The 21,071-nt window shown below is 47.2% G+C and overlaps 1 protein-coding gene across 2 annotated transcripts in view; it reads left to right on the top strand.

Moving 5' to 3' along the window:
- The window catches only part of inpp5f (inositol polyphosphate-5-phosphatase F), a 305,045-nt gene that overhangs the window by 137,961 nt on the left and 146,013 nt on the right, over positions 1-21,071 (top strand). The window lies entirely within an intron of this gene.

The following is a 21,071-nucleotide window of genomic DNA, read 5'->3' as shown; positions in this document are numbered from 1 at the left end:
TGCAGATGAGGGGTTCCACCAGAGATGGGGTTTATTTGTCTTCCATTTTGGGGATCTGGTTGCCGTCAAGGGTTAGGGTGGGGTGCCGTAGGGGTTAGGTTTATTTGTTGTAAAAGTGTTAATATTGAAAATCTGAATAAAAATATTTTTTCAAAAAAAAAAGCATCAGACTCTTAACTGATTCTAATTTCAATGACTCCTAATTATGTCTCTGGTCTGTGCATTTATCTGACTAAGGCAGTGCTCTTCCATGTATTACCACAATATATCCTGCCAAATAATCAGAAGTGCCCTCCTGCAGGAATTTTTGCAATTAATGCAGAATCTTAAATATCACAGAAAATCTGCAATAATGCAGAATCTTAAATATCACAGAAAATCAACAAGGCCAACCTCAAGAGTGTACTGCCAAAATTCCACCAGCACATCTCCTGTCCCACCAGGGGCGACAACACTCTTGACCACTGCTACTCAAAAATGAAGGGCGCCTACCGTTCCATCCCCCGACCGCACTTTGGGAAATCAGACCATAAGACGGTGCTCCTTCTCCCGGCATTCAAGCAGAAACTCAAGCGGGAGAATCCAGCTAAGAAGGTTGTGCAGTGCTGGTCCGAGGAGACAGAAGAGCTCTTGCGTGACTGCTTAGAGACAGTGGACTGGTCCATATTTAAGAACTCAGCGACCAACTAAAATGAGTATGCCACCACCGTCACAGACTTCATCAGCAAATGTGTGGACGACTGCGTGCCAAAGAAAGCAGTACGTGCGTTCCCCAACCGGAAACCATGGCTCAATCGCGAGATTGACTCCCTACTGAAGGACAGATCTGAGGCGTTCAAGGCAGACGATCCTGACCTATACAAGAAATCCCGGTACGACCTCCGCAAAGTTATCCGAGATGTCAAGAGAGAATATCAAACCAAGCTAGAGTCACAGACAGACTCTCGGCAGTTGTGGCAAGGACTAAACAACATAACGGGCTACAAAGCGAAGCCGAGCAGTATCTCTGGCAGCAGCGCACCCCTCTCCAATGAACTCAATCCTTTCTATGCTCGGTTCGAGCAGGTAACCAACAATCCGCTGGCGAGTGCCCCAGCAGCCCATAATTCACCCATACCCACCATCACAGCTTCCGAAGTCAGATTGGCCTTCCTGAAAGTGAACCCTCGGAAGGAGACGGGCCCAGACGGGATCCCTGGTCGTGCACTGAGCCTGCGCGGACCAGCTGGCAGAGGTATTCACGGACATCTTTAACCTGTCCCTACTCCACTCCGAGGTCCCCACCTGCTTCAAGAAGATCACCATCATACCGGTACCAAAGAAGAACCAGGCAACGTGCCTCAATGACTACCGACCAGTGGTCCTGACTTCAGTCGTAATGAAGTGCTTCGAGAGGTTGATCATGAAGCGCATCACCTCCATACTCCCAGAACGCCTTGATCCACTGCAATTCGCATGCCGCTGCAACCGGTCCACATCAGACACCATTTCCCTGGCCCTACACTCATCCCTAGAGCATCTCGAAAACAAGGACTCCTACTTTAGACTCCTATTTATTGACTACAGCTCCACCTTCAACATCATAATCCCAGCCAAGCTCATATCAAAGCTCCAAAACCTAGGACTTGGCTCCCCACTCTGCAACTGGATCCTCGATTTTCTGGCCAACAGACCACAATCAGTAAGAATGAACAACAACACCTCCACAATAGTCCTCGACACCGGCGCCCCGCAAGGCTGCGTACTTAGCCCCCTACTCTACTCCCTGTACACACACGACTGCCCATTCTCCCCGTGTTTGCGTGTGTTTCGCCACCACAACCCAAAGATGTGCAGGGTAGGTGGATTGACCATGCTAAATTGCCCCTTAATTGGAAAAAATGAATTGGGTACTCAAATTTTAAAAAATAAATAAATAATTCTTAAACATCCCTAGTTTTTGATCAGTCCATGATTGGTGACTGTGCCTTCAGCTGCCATGGCTGTCAGGTCTGGAATTCCCCTTCTGCACCTATCCACATCTCTAAACCTCCCAATGCAACTTTAAGACACTTCTTAAACCTGGCTTTTCATTGGCCCCAATATCTTGCGTGGCTGGATGTTGATTTTTCATGTCCCCCATGAAGTGCTTTGGGACACTTTACTACTTTTAAAGATACTTTAGAAATTTATGTACAAGGCACAGTAGTGCAGTGGTTAGCACTGCCGCCTCACACCGCCGAGGACCCGTGTTTGATCCCGGCCTCGAGTCACTGTCTGTGTGCAGTTTGCCCATTCTCCCCGTATCTGTGTGGGTCTCACCCCCACAACCCAAAGATATGCAGGGTAATTGGAATGGCCATGCTAAATTGTCCCTTAATTGGAAAGAAAATGTAAATTTATGGTAATCTGCCTCATGGTTTTATTTGCCCACCCCATTCTACAAAAAGTGCAGCGTCAGAGTGTAGTTTTAAACAATTCAAATTAAATAGAGTTGCGTTGTCCACTGGGTCTGACTCCGGAGGGAGTCCCCTTTTCTGGCATACATTTTCTACTGGGCATAATGCCTGCATAGTCACCAATTTGTTGGAATTTAGGCTAAAATGTCAAAATAGGAGTTATTTTACATCTGGGACTTGCTGTTCATTGATACAATGTTCAATTCCGTTAAAGGGTTAACTCCAGGGGTACAGTAATTTTTGACCAGCCGTTGGAAGAACGTCAGCCCAAATCAAGTTGAGTAATAGTAGAAATTTCAGCATATCATTAAGAAATGACCGTTCAGAAGCCTATGTGTCACCAAGGGAGAATTGGGCAGCTCTCAGATTGTTCACCGGAACAGAATATTGGAAATAATTGAAATACTAAGTGTGTAAAACCAGTGTTAATGTTGTGACCTGTCATCAGAGAGGGAAAAGGTGGATGTTACAATTTTAAGTCATGTAAGGAAGACGGGAGAGGGATAAGCATCTTTGATAGGCTGGGAGGTAAGAGACATTCCCATTGCCTTATGCCTTACACCATCATCCCTTCTGATGTTTAATGTAGCAGGTAAAGAAAGAAAAGATGGGCCTAGAACTGTAAATAGGAGTTGTGTAATTACCACCTGGAAAAGTGGGAGCTGAGGTTAGGATCTGAATTCGTTGTAATTAGTGGTTAGTTTTGGAAGACCTAATCGAAGGATGAGGGTCGTGAAGCGCACATCGAACTTTAGCAAGCGGCCACTGTCTTGGTGGAAGTGGTGCGGAGAATTAACCAGACACTCATGGTCACGCTTACAAATTAAATGGAGGTGTTCTGCAAAACATTCACCCAGTCAGTGTTTGGTTTCAAAGTACAGGTGGTTGCATTGTGAGCAGCAAATATAGTCAATTTAATTGTAAGAAGTGTTGACTGAATTGCGGCTTCACCTGGATGGAATATTTGGGGCCTTGGATGATGAGAAGGGAAAAGGAACAAAGAAAGATGTTGCATTTTCCGCACTTGTAGGTGAAAGTGTGTGGGTGGAGTTATGAGGGAGGGTAGGTTGATCGAGGATGGACCCTTTAGATTGGGGAAGGAACGGAAAGCTGTGTTTCGAGCTGGAGGATGATCTGAATATGAAGGCTGGCGGTGTGGAAGCTGAGAGCAGCGCTCGATATCGAGGTTTGTGGTGGGCGGGGGGGGAGGGGAAGAGTTGAGGTTGTGGGGGTGGCAGGTGGGCAGAGAGGTATGGCTGGTGAGCAACGTGGGGATGGTGGAGGGAGACATGACTGGTGGGTAGGGGCCGGGGTGAAGAGGTATGGCTGTGGTCGGCAGCATTGGGGGGTGATGTCGGGCGGTGGGTGCGGAGTGTGTTGTGGCTGTGCTGGGCAGCATGGCAGGTGTGGGCAAAGGACGAGCATCAATAAGTGTGTGAAGTGGCAGGAACGTGGTTCTGTGCCCTGCCAAACATTGTGGTGAGTGGGTTGGGCTTCTGGGGGGGGGGGGGGGGATGTTGGCAAAGAAATCTTTGGCAGAAGAAAAAGGAGGACATTGGGAACAATGCTTTCGAGGGAATGGCGTAACTAACTGAATAGAATAATCCTTATAAAATGTGGTGTGGAAGGGAGTATAGTTGAGTGAGTTACTGGATTTATGGTGAATATCAGTTGAAATTCTGTCCCCAGTAATGGAGGCTGAGAAGTCCAGAAGGGCTGGAGGTGAACCACCTAAAGGTGAGAGATTCATGCAAGTTGGAAACAAAGTTAAGCAATTTCTAGTTTGGAGAAAAGGTACAAAACATCATCGATAGTCATTTATATACCAGTAAAAGAGGAATCTGTGTAAGACCTGAATCGAGAATGTTTGACACATTCCACTAAAAGGCAAACATAGTTTGTACCTTGAGCAGCAAACACCCTTTTATTCTGGAGGAAGTGAGTGGAGTTAAAGAAGAAGCTGGTCAAATGAGAACTAGTTGAACCAGACCAAGGCAGCTGATGGTGGTTGGGGATTGACCCTGGTGGGAATAAAGGGGAAGCCCTCCGGATAGCCTGGTGGGAATGGAGATTGAAAAACTGTTACATCCTGGAAACTGGTAAAATGTCAGGAGGTGTTGGGGATGAATGTAGAAGAGGGAGGTGGGAGGAACAGGGTACGAAGCAAGAAATTGCCATTAGGAAAAGATCCATGGTATTGTCCGGCTTGTGGATCTTAGGCAGGGGATAAAGCGAAGTACGATTGAAGGTTGTGGAGGGGAAGATTTCCAGAGGACACGAGGTCTGTTACAGTGCTCAAAACAATGGATTGATGTTTGGTGGTGGGGCTATGGTCAGGACAGATGGGGAGGTGATGTGTCAAATATTGGTGCTTAGTGGAGGTCAGATCCGGTTTCTGGTTATTGGAGATAATGGAATGCTGGAAGTTCATGGCGTAGGTTGATGCGAATGAAAGCAGCAGAGAAATTGAGACGCAGTGTCATGTCAGCAGTTTTAAATGAAACTATCGAGAATATTGGAGAATGCTGAAGACTGGGAAAGGGTCTGCTGCATGGGATGGGGATGCAGGGTGGAGAGGGAGAAGGTGTAAGCATGGTGATGGAGGAAAAGCGTAGCATTGTTTGGGCGCTCAATTTATTGAAGTGGGTGCGAAAAGGGATGAAGCCATGACCTTTTTGCTGAGGACTGAACGTTTGGGGTCAGTTGTGATAGTGCAGTCTCATTGCTCAGTTTGACACGTGCCTGTAGTTTCTAAACATTAGGGATCAATCAGCCATTCTTCAGAAAACGACTTCGGAGATCAACTTGTAACTGGACCCGTCACCCAAAAGGAAACCATTGTGGGTGAACGGCACCATAAGAGGCTTTTGTTTGCACACAGGCCCTCTCCTCTCATTTTACTGTGTTTACATTTGCAATGCAAATTATTTGCAGCTGTTCTTGAAAATGAGTTGGTGAACCAATGAGAGAGCCGCAACTGCCTTGTGCACTGCACCTTTTTCAGTGAACTGCGCCTTTTTCACTGAAAGTGCAATAATTGAGCCTAAATCACCAATGATGAGTTAATACACAGCTGTGCAAGGCACCTATTCTGCTTGATCAGTTGATTGATCAGAATTATTTAAAGGGATCTCTAATCCACAATTACTTAACTATTGTTTTAGATATTTCCCCCATAGTTTAGACTGTCAGGTTTTACCATTTCCTTAAGTCCTGTAATCTCTCACTTCTAGCTCACTGATTTACAATTGCTGCTGTTTAATTGATTTAAAGTTTGTTGTTGAGTCAGTAGCTTCATTCCCATTCTCTGCATTTTTTCCCCTGTTTTTTTTCTTCTATCTTTATTCAGTAAGTCTTCCAAAAATGCGCATCGTATAAAAATGCAAGTTATTGCTTTGACCTTAACATAGTAAATTGTTCCAAGGGGCTCCACAGGAGCATCATATAATGAAATGTGGAAATTGTGGGCAGATGACCAAGAGCTTGGCTCGTGAGGTAGGTTTTCAGGAGTATCTACAAGGAAGAAAACAAGATGGCGAGGCAGAGTATGGGAGGGATTTCTGAAATTTAGGACAGCAAATGTGATTAAAGTTGGGGACGTTCAAGAGGCCAGAATTACATGAGAAAATTTGTCTGAAGGTTCTGGGGCTGAAGGAAATTACAGAGACAGGGAGGGGTGAGGCCATAGAAGGATTTGAAATGGAGGATCAAAGTTTTTATGTTCAGACATTTAACTGGCAAGCAGTGTAGGTCGATCGGTGAAGCAGGTGATTAGTGTGTGTTAGGATACAGGCAGCAGAGTATTCATTACCGTCCAGTTTAGAGGGCAGATGATGGTAGGCTGGCTAGGAGTGCATTGGAATAGTTGGGTCTTGGCTCTGTGTTTTTTGCCTTACTCCCAGTTTTGTTTCTGCCACTCATTCATTGTTCCATGCACATGTTCCTTTATTGTAACTCGAAACCGTGCTTCTGGTGGCAGTGATGTGCTGAAGTGAGTTTTATCATCAATTGGTCTGAGATACTATTCCATGTCAACACTGCTTCAGTACTCATGTGAACTTGCAAATTAGGAGTCAGTTGCCCAGCCTGCCAAGCCCACTCCACTATTCAATAAAATCACGGCTGATCTGATTGTAACCTCAACTCCAGTTCCTGCCGACTGATGACCTTTCGGTGATTATCAAGTATCTATCAACCTCTGCCTTCAAAATATTGCTTCTTCTGCCTTTTGAGGATGAGTCTTCCAAAGACACAACTGGGGAAAACGTTTCTCCTCAGCTCTGTCCTAAATGGGTGACCCTTTATTTTTAAAACTGTGACCCCTCGTTCTAGGTTTTCCCACCGAGGAAACATCCTCTCCACATTGATCCTGTCAAGAACCCTCAGGATATGCATGTTTCAATTAAGTCGCCTCTTGGGCTTCTAAATTTCAAGGCTGTCCAACCTTTCCTCCCAATACAGTCCACCCGTCCACGCACTGATTTAGTAGAGCTCCGCCAAACTGCTTCTCAACACATTTACATCCTTACTTAAATAACTTGGTCAATTCCGCGCAGCGTACCCCAGATGTAGACTCACCAATGTCCCATATACCGTAGGCATTAAACCTACTTAACAATTATTGAGAGAAGAATTGAATACATAACATTAGCTTTGCTAATTACTGGCTGTATTTGCATACTTGGCTTTTGTGATTCATGCAGTCGGTCATTCAGATCCCTCTGCATCTCAGCTCTGCGATATCTGACCAATTTGACAATATGCTTTTTTATTTTTCCTGCCAAAATGGACAATTTCAAACACTTCCACATTATACTTCATTTTCCAGACCGTTGCCCACTGAACCTAGCTATATTCCTTTGTAACCTGCCTGTATCCTCCTCTCATCTTGCTATCCTGCCTAGATTTGTGTTATCAGCAAACTTAGCAACCATGCTGATGGGGGAAAAAGATGTACTCCGATTCTGCAAAGACCAAACTAGACTGCGTTTGTTTGTTTAAACTGGTTTAGTTATGCTGGCATATGTAAGGGAGCTCATACCCATTTAAGGTGGAGCACTAGTTCCCTGAAAAACTACAAAACCACTAGTTTTATACTAATCTACAGATAATGATTACACCAATCAACAGGTAACACAATGGTGCTCCGTTATCTCAGCCCAATTACGCCTACACGACTCGAATACTTCATTACGTTCCAAGTGAGTACATGATTATATTAACCAATCGCTGCTAATACTGCATCATATCCGTGCTTTGGTAGTGATTGGACATTGTAGCACGTGACTATCTGTGGTTAATCCTGCCCTCTCCTCCTGCTTCCTGTTCAAATTTCTTATAACCCTTTTACATCGCTTCAGTCCCTTCATCCAATCATTCACACAAATTTGTAAATAGTTGAGGCCCCAGCACTTATCCGTGTGTCACACCACTCTGCATCTTACCAACCAGAAAATTACCCAGTTACACCCACTGTCCTTTCAGCTAGCCAATCTGTTATCCATGCCAATATGATACCCGCGACACCATGAGCTGAAATTTACTGAGGTTTGCTTTGCCTGTTGAGAGGCTAAGTTTGCTGACTAGGTTAGTAATAAGTTGTATAGTTCTGATGCCTGTCTGTGGATAGGAGACACCTGAGGTGCAGAAAATTGTGAAATCTTTGGAAGCGATTTGAAAGAACCCAGCAAGTAAAAGCAATGGCTTCAAACCTGTAAAAACGTTTGAAATTTCAATTTTTAAGAGGATTATTGAATGAGGGCAAGATGGTGGACATGAGTTGTAGGAAGAAGCAAACTATTAATTATTAATCAGCGAGGAATTTGTGGATATTTTTATTATCTTAAAACTCTGGCACTTCTCCAAATCAAATCCTCGAATGTTCGAGGGTTGCTGAATCATGACTGTACTGGGATTTTGCTATGGAGCAGGACGAAAAGACCCAAAACTAATGCAGCCAGAAAGGGGATTGAATTAAACCCTGTGCTGTTGGTGTTCGAGCCACGCTCAGTGGTTAATACTGCTGCATCATGGCGCCGAGGACACTGCCTCGATTCCGGCCCTGGGTCACCTGTCAGTGTGGAGTTTGCACATTTCACCCCCCTCCCAACAACCCAAAGATGCGCAGGGTAAGGGGATTGGCCACGCTAAATTTCCCCTTAATTGGGAAAAACAGAATTGGGCACTATAAATTTTTTTTAAATTCCGTGATGTGGGCGTGATTGGCTAGTCCAACATTTATCGCCAATCCCTGTGCTATTAACTGAGGTGCGCAACAAAATGGTGATTTGAATGTGTTGCATGACTGGTCACTGAAGAATGTGTAAAATATGTGATGGCCTGCCCCCAGAGTGATGGACCTGCAAGAATCTGGATCTATGAGTCTGCAGTTCAGACTTGGCTCGCTGGTAAAAGGCTCCAGGTATGTCATTATTGCCCCATGACAATGGCTGGACCTGTACATCCAAGGATTAAAAAAAAAAATTTAGAGTACCCAAATCTTTTTTTTTCCAATTAAGGGGCAATTTAGTGTGTCCAATTCACCAACCCTGCCCATCATTTTTTTTTTGGTTGTTAGGGTGAGACCCATGGGGAGAATGTGCAAACTCCACACTGACAACCCGGGTCTTCGGCGCCTAAACCCAGGTCCTCGGTGCCATGAGGCAGTAGTGCTAACCACAGCGCCCACTGTCCAAAGCTTTAAGTAAGGCTCGTGAAATGTGAGGTGCGCAAAATGTGCAATCGCTGCAGCATCAAAAACATGACTAGAGATGGACGAGGTGGTTTCTGTGCAAGAAAGCAATGCCAACCAATATTTGCTGTTTGAGCTTTTTGGCATATTTTTATTTGAAGACGTGTGAGTCTATCAGCTATGTTTTGGTTGAAAATAACACGACCAGCATCAGTGGATAGCAAGAAGGCTTGTGGAATGGAGTAAATGATTGTCAGTGGAGACATCCTCAGCTGTCACTTACGTGGTATCTACTTCATACATAAAGGTCACCGTCATCATTTTAGGCCGAGGCTTTTGGTTAAAGTTCTCAAAACTGATGAGATCTTGATGTACCAGGAACCATTTTGATATTCAAACAAGGCAGGATGTAAATTAAAAAATTTGTTGAGTAGAATGTCTTTTAATATCCTACCTATTTGTACGTTTACATTGTGGCACAGTATATGAAATAATTGCAATCAATTCTCTTCAAGTCAGTTACTTGGGTATGTAACCAAACTGATTGCTGTCTTCAAATGCTAAGAGTCCCGAGCACGGGAGTTGTTTTATCTGGACAGAAAATCTATTCAATTCATTTATTTCTCATGCGGTTGAATTGATGAGTTTACTGGTCATGCCATCTTTCATCTGTTCAAATCGATGTCGGTGAGCTGTGTGCATGCGTTTTCTCAGTAGCATTCCTGTAATTGAGGAGGGGCTTTTCGAAGTATTGGCAGGCAGGAAAGGGCCAGACTTGTTGGAGCCAGCTCCATCATAAATCATGTGCCAACGCAGCAGCAGATTCCCATACAGCCTCGTGGGTCACTTCATTAGTCCTGAATGCTTGTGAATCCTATTTCTTTAAGTTGCTCTTGGTTTGCTGTGGTGTGGTGCATTTTGTTTCTGCCCCAGTGTGCAGCAGCTCCTTCCTCGAAGCCACAAAGAGATGTTCTCTTAAGCTGGTCATACCAAGTGATGAATTCAGCATCAAATTCTGATTCAGGCTTTTTTTTTTCTCAAATAAAGAAAAATAACATTGCAGGTTAATAGGAGCATAGGACTGAGGAACAGGAGTAGGCCATTTTTCCTTTGAATCTGTTCCGCCATTCAATAAGATCATGGAGTTGAGACTGCAATTAGGTCAGCCATTTCCCTGACAGCCCCTCATCACCCTTGACTCCCTTATCTGTCAGAAATCTTAACTCCTCCTTCAATAAATTCAATGACTCAACCTCCACTGCTTTCTGGAGGAGAATGCTACAGGCTAACAACTTGTTTAAACTCGTTCCTCTAAGTTCTCGTCTCAATAAGTGAAGCATTCGCCCAGCATCCACCCTATAGGTCTCTCTGGGTCTGCTATGTTTCAGTGAGGTATTGCAGTATCGGAGAGGTGGAGGGAGGTATATGTCAGTACGGTATTGCAGTATCGGAGAGATGGAGGGAGGTATCGGAGAGGTGGAGGGAGGTATGTTTAAGTACGGTCTTGAAATATCGGAGAGGTGGAGGGAGGTATGTGACAGTACGGTAATGCAGTATCGGAGAGGTGGAGGAAGGTATGTGACAGTACGGTATTGCAGTATCGGAGAGGTGGCGGGAGGTATCGGAGAGGTGGAGGGAGGTATGTGACAGTACGGTATTGCAGTATCGGAGAGGTGGAGGGAGGGATGTGACAGTACGGTATTGCAGTATCGGAGAGGTGGAGGGAGGTATGTGACAGTACGGTCTTGCAGTATCGGAGAGGTGGAGGAAGGTATGTGACAGTACGGTATTGCAGTATCGGAGAGGTGGAGGAAGGTATGTGACAGTACGGTATTGCAGTATCGGAGAGGTGGAGGGAGGTATCTGAGAGGTGGAGGAAGGTATGTGACAGTACGATATTGCAGTATCGGAGAGGTGGAGGGAGGTATGTGACAGTACGGTCTTGCAGTATCGGAGAGGTGGAGGAAGGTATGTGACAGTACGGTATTGCAGTATCGGAGAAGTGGAGGGAGGTATCGGAGAGGTGGAGGGAGGTATGTCAGTAAGGATTGAAGTATCGGAGAGGTGGAGGGAGGTATGTGATAGTACGGTCTTGCAGTATCGGAGAGGTGGAGGGAGGGATGTGTCAGTACGGTCTTGCAATATCGGAGAGGTGGAGAGAGATATGTGTCAGTAAGGTTTGGAGTATTGGAGAGGTGCAAAGAATTGAGTTTAAGCTATGGGAAAAATGCCAGTTAGGCCACTGAGAATTCCCTGTCCTGTTTTGAATAGCGCTATGGGAAATCTCATCCTGTATCCGAATCACCCAAAGCAGCCGGTGCTGACCCTGGGATGGCAGCTTTGCAAATTAAGCAATCCTGCAGTGCCACACTGAGGTGTCAGTGTAGACTATGTGCTCCGAATCTGAGGGGGAAGTTGAACCTATACTCTTGTGACTGAATGGAATAGATTGAAAAATGAAAGGAGAGTTTTGAGCAGACTCTTTAATCACTGGAAGGTGCAAATTCATTTATGTTCACAGTGTGGTAGTAGAGGTATTACGGTACCTGGTAATGCTGGAACACCATTGGTAGAAATTGTATGCTTCCTATTGGTCAAGCTGTATGGTCTCTCCGCCCTGCTAGGTGGGGTATAAGAGCCCGTGCTGCCCCAACAGCCTTCATTCTGTACCTGAGCTGCTGGGGGAAATATCTAGCTTATTAAAGCCTTCAGTTGGACTACAACCTCTCCTTAGTGGTCATTAATCGTGCTTCAATTTAATAAGCTAGATTTAAAAGGATGGAGCTCCGAATCAAGCCGGAGTGTCTGCACCTCAGCACCCATGCGGCGAACTCGGCGGCAATCGTCAAGCACTGGCTGGCGTGTTTTAAAGGATATCTTGGGACGGCCGAAAACACACCCACGGGAGAACAGAAAATGCAAGTCCTGCACTCGAGGGTGAGCCCGGAGATTTACACCCTCGTCGAGGAAGCGGAAGACTTCAATGCAGCAATAGAGCTGCTAAAAGGACATTATATTCGCCCGGTAAACCAGGTCTACGCCCGACATCTGCTAGCAACGAGGCGACAAATTCCTGGGAAAGCTGGAAGAATTCTACCGTGCACTTCTGGTGTTGGGGAGAAACTGCAGCTGCCCGCAAGTTTCGGCGAGCGAACACACTGAACTCTTGGTCTGGGATGCTTTCGTGGCAGGTATGCTGTCCTCTCAAATCCGCCAGCGAATGTTGGAAAAAGACACTCTAGGTCTCAAGGAGGCGAGGGCCCTTGCAGGCTCCCTGGATGTGGCCTCCAGAAACGCCTGCGCTTATGTTCCCGACCGCACGGCAGCCACCCGGGCAGCATGGAAGCCCTCCGGAGCCGACCCCGAGACATGCCCCATCCCCCCACAAGCTTGTGCTGCAAGGCGGCCTGGCAACCCCGGGGGGCCCCGCTGCTACTTTTGCGGGCAGGCCAAGCACCTCCGCCAGCACTGCCCGGCCCGCGCATCCACCTGCAAAGGATGCAGTAAAAACGGCCATTTCATGGGGGTATGCCAGGCCCGTGTGGATGTCGTGGTCCTCGGCGGCGAATGGGAACCGCCACCACAAACCTCTCCACGGTCCCCGTGCGGCCAGCGGGTGCCACCATCTTCCTACTCCAGGGCCAGGTGCGGCCCCCGGGCGCCGCCATCTTGTCCCGCGGACGTCACGTTAGATGGGTGGGCGCTGCCATTTTGTGCACCCCCAGCCATGTGCGACCAATGGGAGCCGCCATCTTGGATGTACCCCCAGGACCCCAGCTCGGCTGACCACACACTGCCCGAAGAAAATACTCAACTGCTGCGATTAGCCTCGGTGACTCTGGATCAGTCCCGGCCTCGAACACACTCAACTGCTACAACGACTGTATTTATCAATGGGCACGAGACATCCTGCCTAATCGACTCTGGGAGCACAGAGCTTCATACACCCCGACACGGTAAGGCGCTGTTCTCTCTTCGTCCACCCAGTTAATCAAAAAATCTCCTTGGCCTCCGGTTCTCACTCAGTAGAGAGAGAGGTTTTGTGTAGCAAACCCCACAGTCCAGGGAAGGGCGTTTAAAAATTACCAGCTCTACGCCCTTCTCCACCTCTGCGCGGCCACACTCCTGGGTTTCGACTTCCAGTATAATCTCCAAAGTCTAACTTTCAAATTCGGTAGCCCTATAACCTGCCTCACTGTCCGCAGCCTCGTGACCCTCAAGGTTGACCCGTCTTCCCTGTTTGCTAACCTCACCCCGGAATGCAAACCCGTCGCCACTAGGAGCAGACGGTACAGTGCCCAGGACCGGATCTTTATTAGGTCAGAGGTCCAAAGCGACTGAGGGAAGGAGTCATTGAAGCCAGCAACAGTCCCTGGAGAGCTCAAGTAGTGGTGGTAAAGACCGGGGAGAAGCATAGGATGGTCATCGACTACAGTCAGACCATCAACAGGTTTACACAGTTGGATGCGTACCCTCTCCCCCGCATATCCGACCTGGTAAACAGGATTGCGCATTACAAGGTATTTTCCACGGCGGATCTTAAGTCCGCCGACCACCAGCTCCCCATCCGCACTAGTGACTGCAAATACACTGCCTTCGAGGTAGATGGGGGGCTCTATCACTTCTTAAGGGTTCCCAGCGGTCTTCCAGCGCGAGATGGACCGAATGGTTGACCGGTACGGTTTACGGGCAACATTCCCGTATCTCGATAATGTCACCATCTGCAGCCACGACAAGCAGGACCACGACACCAACCTCCGAAAATTCCTCCAGACTGCAAAGATCCTTAACCTTACATACAACAAGGATAAATGCGTGTTTAGCACCGACCGCCTAGCCATCCTCGGCTACGTAGTGCGAAATGGAGTTATAGGCCCCGACCCTGAGCGCATACGCCTCCTTATGGAGATCCCCATCCCTCACTGCTCCAAGGCCCTGAAGCGCTGCCTAGGGTTTTTCAGTTACTACGCCGAGTGGGTCCCCAACTATGCAGACAAGGCCTGTCCCCTGATCCAATCCACAGCTTTTCCCCTGTCGATAGAGGCCTGCCAGGCCTTCAGCTGCATCAAAATGGACATTGCAAAGGCCACTATGCACGCCATCGACGTTTCCCTCCCCTTCCAGGTCGAGAGCGACGTGTCTGACGTAGCTCTGGGGGCCACCCTCAACTAAGCGGGCAGGCCCGTGGCCGCCTTCTCACGTACCCTCCATGCTTCCGAAAACCGCCACTCCTCCAGGCCATAGAAGAAGCTGTGCGACATTGGAGGCATTACCTGGCCGGAAGTGAAAGCCAGGGAACCAAGAGGTGAAGTAATCAGTGGGAAGCGTAGCTGTTTGGGAATACAAAAAAGCACGAAAAGACAGAACTCAGGAGAGGTTACGATAGTCCCCATCTCACAAAATATGACAGTGTATGGAAAGGCTCAGTAAACCAAGGTCCACCACACTAAGAAAACAAAACGGGACGGTCAATAGAGAATTAAAGGTGCTATATTTAAATGCGCGCAGTGTACGGAACAAGGTAGATGAGCTTGTGGCCCAGATTGTGACTGGCAGGTATGAGGTGGTAGGCATCACAGACGTGGTTGCAGGGCGTTCAGGACTGGCATTTAAACATCCAGGGATTCACAACCTATCGTAAAGACAGAGATGGCAGAGGGGGTGGGGTTGCCTTGTTAATTAGGAATGAAATTAAATCGATAGCACTAAACGACATAGGGTCAGATGATGTGGAGTCTGTGTGGGTAGAGTTGAGGAACCACAAAGGCAAAAAAACCATAATGGGAGTTATGTACAGGCCTCCGAACAGTGGTCAGGACCAGGGGCACAAAATGCACCACGAAATAGAAAGTGCATGTCAGAAAGGCAAGGTCACAGTGATCATGGGGGACTTCAATATGCAGGTGGACTGGGTAAATAATGCTGCCAGTGGAAAGGGAATTCATTGAATGTTTACAGGAGGGCTTGTTGGAACAGCTTGCGATGGAGCCCACGAGGGAACAGGCCATTCTAGACTTGGTGTTATGTAATGAGCCAGACTTGATTAAAGATCTTAAAGTAAGGGAACACTTAGGAGGCAGTGATCATAATATGGTAGAATTCAGTCTGCAATTTGAAAGAAAGAAGGTAGAATCAGATGTGAAGGTGTTGCAGTTAAATAAAGGTAACTACAGGGGCATGAGGGAGGAACTGACGAAAATCAACTGGGAGCAGAGCCTCGTGGGAAAGACAGTAGAACAGCAATGGCAGGAGTTTCTGGGAGTAATTGAGGACACAGTACAGAGGTTCATCCCAAAGAAAAGAAAGGTTATCAGAGGGGGGATTAGGCAGCCATGGCTGACAAAGGAAGTCAGGGAATGCATCAAAGCAAAAGAGAAAGCCTATAATGTGGCAAAGAGTAGTCCGAAGATTGGGAAGGCTACAAAAACAGAGGATAATAAAGAGAGAAATAAGGAAGGAGAGGATCAAATATGAAAGTAGGCTAGCCAGTAACATTAGGAATGATAGTAAAAGTTTCCTTAAAAACATTAAAAACAAACAGGAGGCAAAAGTAGACATTGGGCCGCTCCAAAATGATGCTGGTAATCTAGTGATGGGAGACGAGGAAATAGCTGAGGAACTAAACAAGTACTTTGCGTCAGTCTTCACAGTCGAAGACATGAGTAATATCCCAACAATTCAGGAGAGTCAGGGGGCAGAGTTGAATATGGTAGCCATCACAACGGAGAAAGTGCTAGAGAAACTAAGAGGTCTAAAAATTGATAAATCTCCGGGCCCAGATGGACTACATCCTAGAGTTCTAAAGGAGATAGCTGAAGAAATAGTGGAGGCGTTAGTTATGATCTTTCAAAAGTCACTGGAGTCAGGGTAAGTCCCAGAGGATTGGAAAATCGCTGTTGTAACCCCCCTGTTCAAGAAGGGAACAAGGAAAAAGATGGAAAATTATAGGCCAATTAGCCTAACCTCGGTTGTTGGCAAGATTCTAGAATCCATTGTTAAGGATGAGATTTCTAAATTCTTGGAAGTGCAGGGTCGGATTAGGACAGTCAGCATGGATTTAGTAAGGGAGGTCGTGCCTGACAAATCTGTTAGAGTTCTTTGAAGAGATAACAAATAGGTTAGACCAAGGAGAGCCAATGGATGTTATCCATCTCGACTTCCAAAAGGCTTTTGATAAGGTGCCTCACGGGAGACTGCTGAGTAAAATAAGGGCCCATGGTATTCGAGGCAAGGTACTAACATGGATTGACGATTGGCTGTCAGGTAGAAGGCAGAGAGTTGGGATAAAAGGTTCTTTTTCGGAATGGCAACCGGTGACGAGTGGTGTCCCGCAGGGTTCAGTGTTGGGGCCACAGCTGTTCTCTTTATATATTAACGATCTAGATGACGTGACTGGGGGCATTCTGGCTAAGTTTGCCGATGATACAAAGATAGGTGGAGGGGCAGGTAGTATGGAGGAGGTGGGGAGGCTGCAGAAAGATTTAGACAGTTTAGGAGAGTGGTCCAAGAAATGGCTGATGAAATTCAACGTGGGCAAGTGCGAGGTCTTGCACTTTGGCAAAAAGAATAGAGGCATGGACTATTTTCTAAACGGTGACAAAATTCATAATGCTGAAGTGCAAAGGGACTTGGGAGTCCTAGTCCAGGATTCTCTAAAAGTAAACTTGCAGGTTGGGTCCGTAATTAAGAAAGCAAATGCAATGTTGTCATTTATCTCAAGAGGCTTGGAATATAAAAGCAGGGATGTACTTCTGAAGCTTTATAAAGCACTAGTTAGGCCCCATTTAGAATACTGTGAGCAATTTTAGGCCCCACACCTCAGGAAGGGCATACTGGCACTGGAGCGGGTCCAGCGGAGATTCACACGGATGATCCCAGGAATGGTAGGCCTAACATACGATGAACGTCTGAGGATCCTGGGATTATATTCATTGGAGTTTAGGAGGTTGAGGGGAGATCTAATAGAAACTTACAAGATAATGAATTGCTTAGATAGGGTGGATGTAGGGAAGTTGTTTCCATTAGCACGGGAGACTAGGACCCGGGGGCACAGCCTTAGAATAAAAGGGAGTCACTTTAGAACAGAGATGAGGAGAAATTTCTTCAGCCAGAGAGTGGTGGGTCTGTGGAATTCATTGCCACAGAGGGCGGTGGAGGCCGGGACGTTGACTGTCTTTAAGACAGAAGTTGATAAATTCTTGATTTCTCTAGGAATTAAGGGCTATGGAGAGAGAGCGGGTAAATGGAGTTGAAATCAGCCATGACTGAATGGTGGAGTGGACTCGATGGGCCGAATGGCCTTACTTCCGCTACGATGTCTTATGGTCTTATGGCAGGAGATTCACTCTCCTCACTGCCCAACGGTCGGTTGCTTTCGTGTTCGATGATGCACAGCGGGGCAAGATAAAAAACGATAAGATCTTGCAGTGGAGGATCGAACTCTCCACCTACAACTATGAGATCTTGTATCATCCCGGGAAGCTAAACGAGCCTCCTGACGTCCTGTCCCGCGGCACATGCACCACCGCACAAGTGGACTGCCTCCAAGCCCTCCACGAGGACCTCAGCCACCCGGGGGTCACACTCTTTTTCCACTTTATCCAGACCGGCAACCTGCCCTACTCCATCGAGGAGGTCAGGACAGCCACCAGGGACTGCCAAATCTGCGCGGAGTGCAAACCGCACTTCTGCCGGCCAGAGAAGGCGCACCTGATAAAGGCTTCCCCTCCCTTTGAACGCCTCAGCATGGACTTCAAAGGCCCCCTCCCCTCCACCGACCGCAACACGTACTTCCTGAAAATGGTTGATGAGTACTCCCGGTTCCCATTCACCATCCCCTGCCCAGACATGACCGCAACCACCGTCATCAAGGCCCTCCATAGCATCTTTACGCTGTTCGGGTTCCCCGCTTACATACACGGTGATAGGGGGTCCTCCTTTATGAGCGACGAACTGTGTCAATTCCTGCTCAGCAAGGGCATCGCCTCGAGCAGGACGACCAGTTACAGCCCCTGGGGTAATGGACAGGTAAAGAGGGAGAACGGAATGGTCTGGAAGACCGTCCTACTGGCCCTACGGTCCAGGAATCTCCCGCTGGCAGGAAGTCCTCCCGGATGCCCTCCACTCCATCCGGTCACTGCTTTGTACCAAAACCAACCAGACACCTCACGAACGTTTCCTTGTCTTCCCCAGGAAGTCATCCTCTGGGACCTCGCTCCCGACCTGGCTGGCAGCTCCCGGACCCATTCTGCTCCGAAAACACGTGCAGGCGCACAAGTCAGACCCGTTGGTCGAGAGGGTCCATCTTCTCCACGCTAACCCCCAGTACGCCTACGTGGCGTAACTCGATGGCCGACAAGATATGGTCTCCCTACGAGACCTGCCTTCCGCCGGAGAGCCGTGCGCACCCCAACTACCAGTCCCACCCTCCCCTCCACCAGGGCACCTTACAGGAGGATCGGTCCTTTCGCCGGCCCCATCTAGGCCCCTCCCAGCCACTGACGCACCCCGCAGGCGCTCCCTTCCCAGGTCAACCGTTTTCCCCACCAGCGCCGTCTGGGGTGTTGAAATTGCCACAGATCGAGGCCACCCTCCTCGAGTCAGACGCCCGAGCCTCCACCTGAGTCACCACTGAAGCTCCGACGATCACAGAGGACGACCAGGGCCCCCGATCGACTGATTGCTTCATTTTAAATTGTAAATTTAAATCAGAAATTGTAAATAGTTACTAGAATTGCAAATAGTTACAAAACGCTGTACGGAGGTATTACGGTATCTCCATAACTTATTCTACCACGTTGCCCTGTTTGTAGTATCAGGCCACCACCCCCGCCGGACTCCTTTTTAACAGGGGGTGAATGTGGTAGTAGAGGTATTACGGTACCTGGTCATTGGTCAAGCTGTATGTTAGCTCCGCCCTGCTAGGCGGGATATAAGAACCCGTGCCGCCCCAGCAGCCTTCATTCTGTACCTGAGCTGCTGGGCGAAACATCGAGCTTATTAAAGCCTTCAGTTGGATTACAACCTCGCTTTAGTGGTCATTGATCGTGCATCACACAGGTTGTCACATAACAAGCTTAGCCGACTCTGAATCGTCACTTGTGGATGCTATTTGCATTCATCGAATTGGAACCATTTTGTCTATTGTGCCTCTGGCTCTTGGAAAGAGCTATCCAATTAATCCCACTCACCTCTTTGGCCACAGCCCTGCAAATCTTTCCTTTTCCAATTATATATCCAGTTCCCTTTTGAAAGTTATTACTGAATCTGCTTCCACCACCCATTTCAAGCTTCTGCCTCTTCAGTGTATGTATGGTAGTATATGGTTATGTAACCAGATTCATGATCCAGAAAGCTGAACTACAAATCCAAAGATGGGAGTTCAAATTCCACCGGCTCCTTTTAAATACATCTGGTATTGGGCAGCACGGTGGCACAGTGGTTAGCACTGGGACTACAGCGCTGAGGACCCGGGTACGAATCCCGGCTCTGGGCCACTGTCCGTGTGGAGTTTGCACATTCTCCCCGTGTCTGCGTGGGTTTCACCCCCACAACCCAAAGATGTGCTGGTGAGGTGGATTGGCCACGCTAAATTGCACCTTAATTGGAAAAAAAATTATTGGGTACTCTAAATCGATTTATAAAAAAAATAAATCTAGTATTTCTAAAGAACACCTGAAAAGACTGGCGAACTGTTGGAGAACATTTTGGCTGATTGGTTTATATACAAGAGCAAATGGAGATCAGGTGCACAGCCACAGAATCAGATCTTGGTCTCTAATGAGCTTGTATTACACAATCCAATGTGAGCACTCAGTCAGATCTTAGAATACGGTTCTCTTTACATAATGTTTCTTCATTATTGGCTTCATAGTTCACTCTGAATTTGGGTACCATGCTTCACAATTCCAGCCTGACCATAAAGCGGGTTACCCAAAACACTTTTTGACAAAAATCTACCATTTGATTTATACAGGCCATGCATTCAAATACTGAACCATGATGCATCAAAAACCATACATTGCAGACTTCAGATATCCATCGGGCTAAAAAGACACACTAATGTTCATTTCAATATCTCCCAATGATTCAGATCCCATGGCTCTGTAGCTTACTTGTGCTCTTCAATCACATTATTATAAATAGTGACCTAATCAACGTGTTTCAGACCTATGAGATATGGTTAGATGGATTTCCTTCAACTAGGCCTGCTTAATAATGCTGAACCAAATGCTAAACCAAGGGGCAAGCTGTTTCAGCTCCATGTGCTGACTCACAGACGAGCAGGTCCAAGGACAATAAAACCCCCAGTGACTCGACCACCGGTATTCATTAAAATCCATGTGCTTCATTAATGTCCTTTTTAGGGAAAGGAATTGGCTGCCTTTACCCACCTGGCCAGTGTGTGGCTCCAGACCCATAGCAATGTAGTTGATACTTCACCTTTCAGAGGGTTGAGCAAGGCGGTTAATTATATTCAAGAAGGTGGTCCACCACCGTCGCCACGGCAATCAGGATGGGCAATAAATGCTGGACTTGGCCATGACTCTGTGAGCAACAGCGCTTGCCACGGTGCCGTTGCTAACCCTCCAGCCAGTGGAAACCATTAGAAAAATGAAATGAAAATTGCTTATTGTCACAAGTAGGCTTCAAATGAAGTTCCTGTGAAAAGTCCCAGGTCGCCACATTCCAGCGCCTGTTCGGGGAGGCTGGTCAGGGAATTGAATCCGCGCTGCTGGCCTTGTTCTTCTGCTTTACAAGGCAGCTGTGCTAAACCAGCCCCACTCTCACTAATCAAAGCCTCTGGGAATCTCCCCACCGTTTTGGCTGCATTATGAATTTGTAATGGCGAGCTCTTGATGTGGAAAACCTTTATTCTCATTACAGTTCTGACATGGATTATATCTCTCGGTCTTATTAACTTTGGGAAATACTTTGTGGGG

Source organism: Scyliorhinus torazame, chromosome 16 (genome assembly GCF_047496885.1).
Source record: "Scyliorhinus torazame isolate Kashiwa2021f chromosome 16, sScyTor2.1, whole genome shotgun sequence".
NCBI lineage: Eukaryota > Metazoa > Chordata > Chondrichthyes > Carcharhiniformes > Scyliorhinidae > Scyliorhinus > Scyliorhinus torazame.
The sequence above is the reverse complement of the archived record's forward strand: the minus strand, read 5'-3'. Positions and strand labels throughout refer to the sequence as shown.